The sequence below is a fragment of the Sorex fumeus genome, unplaced genomic scaffold (genome assembly GCF_029834395.1).
Source record: "Sorex fumeus unplaced genomic scaffold, SorFum_2.1 ptg000054l, whole genome shotgun sequence".
NCBI classification, from domain to species: Eukaryota; Metazoa; Chordata; class Mammalia; order Eulipotyphla; family Soricidae; genus Sorex; species Sorex fumeus.
In genome coordinates, this window is record NW_026606111.1 from 44,686,976 (window position 1) to 44,697,156 (window position 10,181).

Below are 10,181 nucleotides of genomic sequence, written 5' to 3' on the forward strand. Positions count from 1 at the left end.
ACTTTTAGCCCATGGTTGCTTTGATTGCTCAGATGTGTTTCTTGCAGGCATCAGAATGTTGGGTTCAGTTTTCTAATTCATCTTCCTATTCTGTGCCTCTGAATTGGCACATTTAGTCCATTGACATTGAGAGAGATTGTTGTTATGGGGATTTGTGCTATCTTTATGTAGAATTTTTGTACTTGTGGGGATTGCCTTAGCTTAAAGTAGCCCTGTTAGTACTTCTTGCAACAAAAAATATGGTACTCTTTACAAGTTTGCATGTCGTCTCTGTGCAAGGACCATGATAATCTCTGTATCATTTCAATTTTAGTATATGTGTAACCAAACCTAGTAGGAGTTAATTTTTCTCTTCTGATTACTTTGAGTGTTGTCCTTACATACCCTATGGCAGAGAGTGGTACCTAATCAAGGAAAGTATTTCAAAGCAGCTTGATAGATTTAGAACTTTAATGTCCCAGAAAGAAAATATGGATTTTACCATATTATCTTTTACCATAATCAACGCATCAGTTTTACAAAATAATTCTTTTGGAAGATGTTATATGAGTCCTGTTTAATGCACTTCCCTGAAACCTTCATTAAGACCATTAAACTAGAGCCTTTGCTGTTCTCACCTCAGTCCCGTGTACATCTCCAGGAAAAGGTGGATGGTGATGTCTGCACTTTGACCACCTTGAATGTAAGTAGGATTTTTCTCCTGAAGGAAGAGGTGAGGAGAATATTGATGATTTCATTCCACATTATTATAAGTTCAACTTGAACGGAAGTTGAGACTCATGTGGGTCCTGTAAAGGACAGAAAAATGGGTCTCAGTGAAGTTTAATGGCCAATACACATTAACAAACACAGATGACTCAAAGCAGCGTGTGTGCATCTTTTTGTATAGTGAGTTTCATATCTAATGATAGTGATTCTCAGCCATGACATACGGGCAAAACAGACCTATAATTAAAAATCTAGTTCTCTGAGCAGAGTGGGGTTTCTTAGGTGATTGAACAAGTGTGTAGTAATTTATTACTAAGCACAAATGTAGTTTGAATGATGTGTACTTTTTGATCTAAAATCATTCCAAATATGTCTAAAATGACAGTCTCCTGACCCCGCACCTGGCTTTCTTCACCAGGGTCCCTTGGAGGGGGTGTGTTGAGTTTCCCTCACCGTGCCAAGCAGAGCCCCGGCACCTGAAGACCTCTGCAACCAGCCATAGGTACGCTTTAAACCACTCTCCCCAAGCTTGAAGGAGCCTCATGCATGAACGAATCTGACAGAGGAACCCAGGTGTGCGCAACCGGGGGATGAGATCTCCAAGGGTGCTCAGATCAAGACTGGGCCCCCTCCAACCAGATCCCCCATCTACTAGTAGCTAAGTGTTACAACCACGAACTGCCCCTGGAGCCATGTAATCCCATCAATGGCCAAGATACAGAGACTGGATTTTGTTGATAAGACAACAACAATTATTGTCCAGTTGTCACTCTGAGAGAACCTGGTACGCATCTGCGAGTAACTTGCCCTTGTGTTTACCAGTCATTTACGCTTCTTTCAATACAGATTATATGATCATGGTTTATGCTTATTTTTACTATTGAAGTATAATAGCTAAATACTGATTTATTTCACAGCACTAATTTATTAAAAACATTCATCCTTGGCCTATCATAGTAATTGCCAGGATTTGTTGGTTTTGCTTGTTTTTTGATTACTTAAATTGATTTTGGTCCTTTTCTTTCAGGTTGAAAAATTTTGACACAAATGAGTATATGTTTTTCTTTATCTTCTACAGTTTTAAACTGAGAACAACAGTTTGTTTTGTACAAATAAGATACCTGTGCATTTACTATTTCTTCTCATTTTATTTACATTTTAACACATCTCGATTCATCTACAACTATCCTAGTAAGTGTTGTCATATTGAAAGAAACCACCAATTTTTTCAATCATAGCACTGTAGCACTGTCCTCCCGCGGTTCATCCATTTGCTAGAGCGGGAACCAGTAACATCTTACACCAAATTGTGAGATTTGTTGTCACTGGCTTTGGCCTATCAAATACGTCATGGGTAGCTTGCCAGGCTCTTGCTATGTGGACGAGATATTCTCGGTAGCTTGCCGGGCAGAGGAATCGGAATCAGGGTTGGCCTCCTGCAAGGCAAACGACCAAATCCGCTGTGCTGTAAACGTTATCTAAAATATACTAGTAATAACAAATGTTGTTTCATAAACAGTGCAATATAAACAATTATTTAGTAATTTTCTTGATTTTTTAATGAAATAGATAAGCTCTTGAGTATCATGGGAGTATTTTTCTAACACAAGAGTCTGACGAAGGTGAAACTGTTATAACCGTCTTGTAGAATTCCATCTCCCTAGCCTGCTTCAATCTACCCCACTCACTATCCAATCCGGTCTTCTAATGGGATTCTGACCTCCTGATTGGCTAGCCTCTACCTTTCACCTGCCTATTTTATGACATCATTCTCCCACCAAACCAACCACCAACTGGTAGAATCTTGGGGGTCTCATGTAGTTGTTTGTAAACAAATTTGAATCATCATGGCAAGTGACGAGTGACCAATGACCAGTCACCAGTGAGCAGTTGTCTGTACTAAACACTTGTGTTCTTAAGCCGCTTCAGTGTTCAGACGTAATCTCGTACAGTCTCCTCTTCTCGTCTACCTTTCATCGGTATTTCCTCTTCTCTGACCATGTCAGGTAAGGAATAATACCTTTCAAAGCTTGTCATTAGATTTATCATCCCTAAACTTAGCAGTCAAGGAAGAACAGCACGTAGTAATGAAAGAAAGTATTCAAGTAGAATTTTATAAGCCTCATTTTAACTTGACTTTGATATTTGCTGTGTGACTTTAGACATTGGCTTACTTTATGTCACATACAAAGTGTTTTTCGTCATTGATTACATTATATTCTAGACATACTTAGGAGCTCAAATACACACACACATACACACACACACGCATATATATATATATATATATATATATATATATATATATGAGGGTTGATTCTCTGTGTTTCTTTTTCCTTTTCATAGTGAATTTTACATGATATTCACTTAAAACAAGTAAATCAGAGACAGTATTTTTACAGAAACAGAAAATATAGATGCTGTGAAAAACTGTTAATATATACTAGCATGTTTTCTCTGTAATGGTCTCTCCACTTGTATTTATACTTCAGTATTTTGAATATAGTGATATTACAAAGTAATAATCATTTATCTTTGAGTTTTCTATTTAAACCAGGTAATAAGAAAATATGGGGCATGTGGAAGGTGTGGAGTGCTGAGCATTAGGGAGGCAAGCCCTCTAAGGTAAGCAAGTTTGGGATCACTTTCATCAAACTTTGACCAATCCACACCAAGAAAATATGAGGGAGAAAAAAATAGGAAGAATGAAAGAAAAAGTATAGAAAGAAAGAAAGAAAGAAAGAAAGAAAGAAAGAAAGAATAGGGACTTCGATTATCAAGGAAGAGGAAAACGTTTGTTCAGAATGTTGAAGAGAACCAAAGATTTAAAATCAAAAAAGAAAGGTACCAGTAGAAAAAGCATATTATCAGAAAGCCATCATTGCTGGCATTTTTCCTTATTATCTCTTAGAACACAGTACTTGGTTCTTGACAATTTGAGTATAAACACGCTTCAGAAATGATGCTTCCCATAAGTAGCTAATAGTGCTTATCTAGGGCGGTGGAAGACACATAATCTTCAATGCTTTTATTACGTTATGGTTTTAAGTACATGTACGCGCTGCCTGTTAAAATTAAAAATTGGTATATTCTAACTTGAATAAGGAGATTTGATTCATTTGTGTGGTAAGTAGGTTCCAGGTTAAAGCGGCTTCTCATCTTTACAAATATTATTTCATGTGATTTTTTCTTCATAACATGAAAGTATTTTGATAATAGTCAACTTCTGTTTTAAATCCTAAGAGGAAAAAGAAAAATCAAGTCTCACAGGTCTAATTACACATTTTTGTCATATTTGTGAATTAAGATTTTTCCTACATTAAAGATATTTTATTGGATTTTGGTGCTCATTTATTAAACATTGAGAAGAACGTTTTACTGGTTGATAAAGCTAATTCTAATCTAGGGGTTGAAAGTAAATTTGCAAATTTTGTGATCACTTTTTAAATGGTCTTTTCTGTGTCTTGTGTGATCAAGAGAAATCCTATGCTATGTTTAACACGTGTTGTTTGCTGGTTAATATTCAAAGGTACTGATGAGAATATTTTTTTGTACTTTCGAAATTTCTTTTCTGTATTTTACTCATTTAAAACATTTCCTTCCTATGAAATACAATCACGCTTACTCCTATTTTCTTTTTGTTATGTAGTTACTGGTAAATCCTTTCTCTTTAATGGACTGGTAAAGTGTGCAATCAAAAATCACCTTCTATTCCATTTTTTGGCTAGCAGTTTTTTGTAAAATAGAATACTGTCTACATATTGTATATGTGGAAAAATTTATTAATAATGTTATTGTACTGTTTTATTTGGTTTTGTTTGGGATCACATCCACTGTTATTCAAGGCCTACTCTTGGGTCTGCTCTCCATAACTTACTGTACTATGCTGCTTGCTACAGAGCCCAGATTTCATTAATATCTATATTCTTTTTCAGTTATGTGATAAATATTTTTCATTATGTTTTCTTTACCCTTCCTCCTATGTAAATCACATGAAATAGAAAAATTATATTTATGTATGTGTTATTTTTCTAAGAATTATTAGTAACTACATTTTAGACAAACAATTTAAGACACAGAGTTTAAATAAAGTTTTCCTTCCAAAACATTTCTTTGAAAAAACTCAAGTTGTCATTTTTGAAGTGGATCAAAAATGAGGGTAAACTTCAATGCATCCACAAGAGTAAGTCGTATGTGAACCGTAAGTTACAGGTACTCATCGCACAAGTCAAATGGAAACCTGATGATTACAATGGTAATAGTTGTAAATACCCCAAATGCCTAAATTAATGTAAGGTATTCCTTCTGGTTTCTGGACTTGTAGTGATCATGCAGGGTCCTGGCAAAAAGTCCACATGCTTTAGGATGTGTAACCTGGAAATTCAAAAGGCACTGAGAGAGATAGTACTGGAGGACAAAAAGCATTTATCTTGTACACAGCCAATCCAGTTTTGAGTCTATGAAGTTCTTGAGCTGTTGTTTGTCTGTGAAACTGTGTGTTTTTCCTTCTATTATGAATGAGAGTCTTGCTGGGAAATGTATTTTTGGGGAGGCATTTATTTCATTGAGTCTTTTCACTATGTCCCACCACTGTTTTCGGGCCATGAGGGTTTCATCAGAAAAATCAGCTGTGAATTTTAAGAATGCTCCTTTGTAAGAGATTTCTTTCTTCGATCTTGCTGCTTTCAGAATTTTGTCTCTGTCTAAGGTTTTGATCATTTTGATCAGAATGTGTCTTGGGGTATTTTTATTCGGATTTCTTCTAGCTGGTACCCTTCGGGCCTCCTGAATGTGGTCACAAGTTTTCTTCAGCTCTGGAAACGTTGTAGCAATGATGTCTTTGACAGTTTCTTCTTCATCAAGGTTTTCTTCCTTTACCTTTGGGACTCCAATAATTCTTATGTTACCCCACTTGGCTTCATCCCGATCTTCTCTTGCCATCTATTCCCGAATTGTGAGTCTCTTTTCCATTTTCTGCTCTTTTCTGGAGAATCTCTGAACTTCATCTTCGAGCTTACTGATTCTGTTCTCAGCAGCTGTTACTCTGCTGCTGAGGCCTTCCACTGAGCTTTTCAATTCGCCTACGAGATTTTTCAGGTCTGACATTTCTGATTGCAATTTCCTCATTTCTGCCTTCAGCTCCTCTTATCTTCTATTGGCATTGCTTTCCATTATTTCTTTTAATTCCCTAAGCATCCTAAGTAGCTCCCTTCTGAATTCCTTGTCAGAGAGGTTGTCTAACATTAGAGTACTGTTGGTGTCATCTGGGCTAGACTCTTCAATATGAAAGTTTGGTGGGCTTTTGCGTTGCTTTACCATTGTGAGAGGTGTGGTTTAGTCTGTCACGTTCACTGTTACTATTCTGCTTGATATGCAGTAAGAGTTAAGATAGGCTTATGAGTTATTGGCTACTGTATTTCTAGTGGCTGAGCTAAAATAGAGAAGTTTCCACCTAAGAAGGTAGCTTATGGCTCCTATGGCATATGTAGTGGGAAAATATTTCACGGCCGCTGATGCGGCCGCAGCTCCAGAAATGGTCCCTGGCACTGGGCGAGGATTTGGGAATGTCTCCTGTTTGGAATTGGAGCCATTCAGCTTTGTTGCCAGAGCTGGGCCTCTGTGCCCGTCCCACGCGGCTCAGGGGTTGAAAACCGGCTTTCTAGGGGCTGGATCTAGCTGCGCATGCCCAGACAGGGTCCCAGGCCCTTGGGGGAGGACTGTACCTGTTTGGAATTGGAGCCATTCAGCTTTGTTGCCCAGAGCTGGGCCTCTGTGCCCATCCCACGTGGCTCAGGGGTTGAAAACCGGCTTTCTAGGGGCTGGATCTAGCTGCGCATGCCCAGAGAGGGTCCCAGGCCCTTGGGGGCGGGCTGTACCTGTTTGGAATTGGAGCCATTCAGCTTTGTTGCCCAGAGCTGTGCCTCTGTGCCCGTCCCACGCAGCTCAGGGGTTGAAAACCAGCTTTCTAGGGGCTGGATCTAGCTGCGCATGTCCAGAGAGGGTCCCAGGCCCTTGGGGGGGGGGCTGTACCTCCAAAGGCCTTCTTTAAGTCAATGAATGTTAAACAGAGCGGCATCTTGAACTCCCGAGAAACCTCAATGAGTTTGGTTATCCTGTGGATATGGTCGATGGTGCTGAATCCTTGGCAGAACCCGGCTTGCTCGCATGGTTGTCCTTCATCTAGTGTTCGGCAAATCCTAATTAGGATGACTCGAGTGAACAACTTGAAGATGACAGACAATAGGCAGATCGAACGATAGTTGCCAATGTCATGGATGTCTCCCTTCTTGAACAGTATTACGGTCCTCCTGGTTTTCCATTGGGACGGAACCTTGCTTTCAGGCAGTTAGCGAGTGAAGAGCCGAGCCAGTGTATTGATGAGTACTGACTGCAGGTTCTTCAGGTGCTCAGGTCTGACCTTGTCTGTGCCGGGTGCTGTTTGTTCCTTTACCAACTAAATGGCATGTCGGATTTCGGAAGGGAGAACTTTGGGAACGACATATCCATCCTGTGGAATTTGGTATGTCGGCAAGTGGACATGGCTGTCGAAGAGATTTGAGTAGAAGTCATGGTAATCTTCTCCATTGCCGTTCTGGAGGATGTGATGGATCCATCAGGACATCGGAGGGCAGTCATCTTGGTCTTGTAGTTGGCGAAGGACAGGTGGGCGTTATGAATACTTTTCCCGGCTTCTGCCGCATCTACCAGTACTTCTGCTCTTCTCTATTTGAGGTCTTCCTTGATCGCATCTCTGCACTGCTTTGCGAGCTTGGACATTAACTTGTGGTTGCCTGAGGCATGCGCCAAACCACACTGGCAAATTTGTTCAAGAATTTTTGAAGATAGGCGATTTTTTGTGTCTCTCTTTTGGCATTCCTCGCACATTCATGGAGGTGCTGAACCAGTCGATCGCATTCCTCGTCAATGTTGTCAACAATGGCATCTTCCCATGTTGCCGCAATTGTACCAAAGAGTTCCCAGTTTGTGGTCATACTGGCAGTTCTCTTTTTGAACTTTGCAACCCTTTCTCCCCGCTCTGTGAAGTAGAATTTTGCATGAAGGAGACGGTGGTCCGATACCGTTCGAAATATTGGGACAACAGTGACATCTGTCAGGCAAAACCGTCGATTGAATATGATGTGGTCTATTTCGCTGTGGAATCTTCCACCGGGAGACTCCCATGTCCATCGTTTAGATTATGCCTTCTGGAACTGTGTTACCATGAATGGTTTTGGTCGACATGATGAACTCAGATAGTCTCTCACCCTGTTCATTCCATTCTAGGCCATGGGTCCCAATGTGAAGTTCTTCAGCTGATCTTCTCGGTCCTATCTTGGCATTAAAATCACCCACAATGATCTTATAGAAGGTATGGTCTTCTTTATAGAACTTCTCGATTTCTCTTTCATCATAATGAGATGTTGGTGCGTAGACAACGAAGATAGAAACTGCAGGCAGTGAGCCACATCTATTCAAATGTAAACTTCTGATTCGGGTTGTTATTCATTCGAATGAATCAATGCTCTTGGTCAAGTTTGTGTTGACAAGGACACTGACGCCTCCAACACCTCTTTTATCGCAAGTTCCCAGGAACAATTCTTCTCCAGTGTCAAAAACGGCATAGTGAGATTCTTGCCTTCTTGTCTCAGTCAGACCAATGATGTCGTACTTGATCATTCGCACTTGTACCATCAGGTCCTCGATGGATGCATCTGATGCTAGCGTACATGCATTGAAAGTACAGACGATCATTTTTGTCTTCCTTCATTGTGACAGCCTAGGTCGGCCTTGAGATTTTGTCGGCCTCTCCTTTCTCATCCTTCTCAGTGCTGCCATGTCGGTGAAGCCTTCAGGATTAGGTGAATGTACATGGTACAGGGTTAGTGTACATGATAGTCATATGAATACACCTGTGCTAATATATCGCTGGTATCTAGAGAATATATATATTGAAATTAGATCACATAGCTGAGTGTGATCTCATCTTTTCTACACACTCCCATGCCCCACACACCCAAAGACTTGTACTAATCCTTATAGATCCATGACTTTTCCTCCTCCCCTCTCCCAGAGTCTTTTAAAATTTCTTTTCAAGTACTAATGTAATGCGCTTTAGAAAATATTGAGTTAAACTTTATTGTTGTCATTTAGCTTTTAGATAGGGAACCAAGAAAATCTTATTAAAAGAGTATTTTTGTTTTCTTTGAAAATGGTAATAAGAACATTATCATTGAGTCCCTCAATAGACATTATATAAAGAATTTTGTGAGGAATTCCCTGTACAAATCAATACTCGAAGAAATAAATGACTTCTCTGAATGAGGATGAACTGGGACATTTCAAAGTATCAATCAGTGAATCAAAGATAAATCATAGCATCCTATAGATAAAAATGATCTTGATGTAATCTAGTCAACACCACTACATTTTTTTCTTATACCAGGTGATAGCACTTTTAACTTTTTAGTTTTTATTTATTTATTTTTATTAATGAAACACCATGAGGTGCAGTTGTAGACTTACATACCTTTGTACTTGGTTTTCAGTTATACAAGAATCAAGTATCCATCTCTCCACCAGTGAACATTCTCCAACACCAAGGAACCCAATGACCTTCCCACCCCCCATCTCCCCGACTTTGCCCCAACTCAGGGCATTCCCTTTTGCTTTTTCTTTGTTTTAGGGTGTTGTGGTTTACAATGGAGGTCAATACCATTACATTTTCAAAGAAGAACATAGTCCCCTATATGTTCAAGACACTACTACTGTCCTGCGGTTCTTTCCAGAATGTACCCTCCTCCAAGCCAGCCCTTTGGAAATATGCTGGGAAGGACAACTGGATGTTCCTTTCCTCACACTGACCTGGAAGACTCTTGCTGATTCTCAGCCACATCAATTATTTCATTTGTTGCCTGATATCACCTCCTGTCCTTTATTTTTTAAAAAAAAAATTTGATTTGTTTCGGGAATATAAAGAAAAAAATTAAATGGACTAATAAAACAAAAGCAAAATCAAACCTTTACACTCTGACATCAAAATCGTCCTAATAGGAGGGGAAGTAAATGACTGAAATGCGTAGGGGAGTGTTGTTAGTTAGTTGTGGACAGTTGCTGGATATTTGACAGTGCATGGAGTATGAATACACAGATCCAGAGATGAGGAACTCTGTACTTGAAGCGAATACAGTTTGTAAACTAGTCATCACAATTATATGTCCATATGAAATTTATATACATATGCTTTGTGCCTTCCTTGCATGTATGTGTTATGCATTCCTTTATCATGGCCTCAGAAATGCATCTGAGGGCACTCGGAAAATTAGTTGAGCCCCAAGTATGGGGAGAGAAGTAGTAAAGAATTGGAGGAGGAAGAAATATGATTTGGAGCTTAAGAGCCGTGTAACAGGAATATATATATATGTATGTGTGTGTAAATGCACATATATATGTATAAATATATATATGGGCTGGAG

General features: G+C 39.4%; 1 pseudogene; it reads right to left on the reverse strand.

Moving 5' to 3' along the window:
* Positions 1-233: 233 nt before the first annotated feature.
* LOC130033719 (uncharacterized) lies at positions 234-330 on the reverse strand (annotated as a pseudogene).
* Positions 331-10,181: the final 9,851 nt, after the last annotated feature.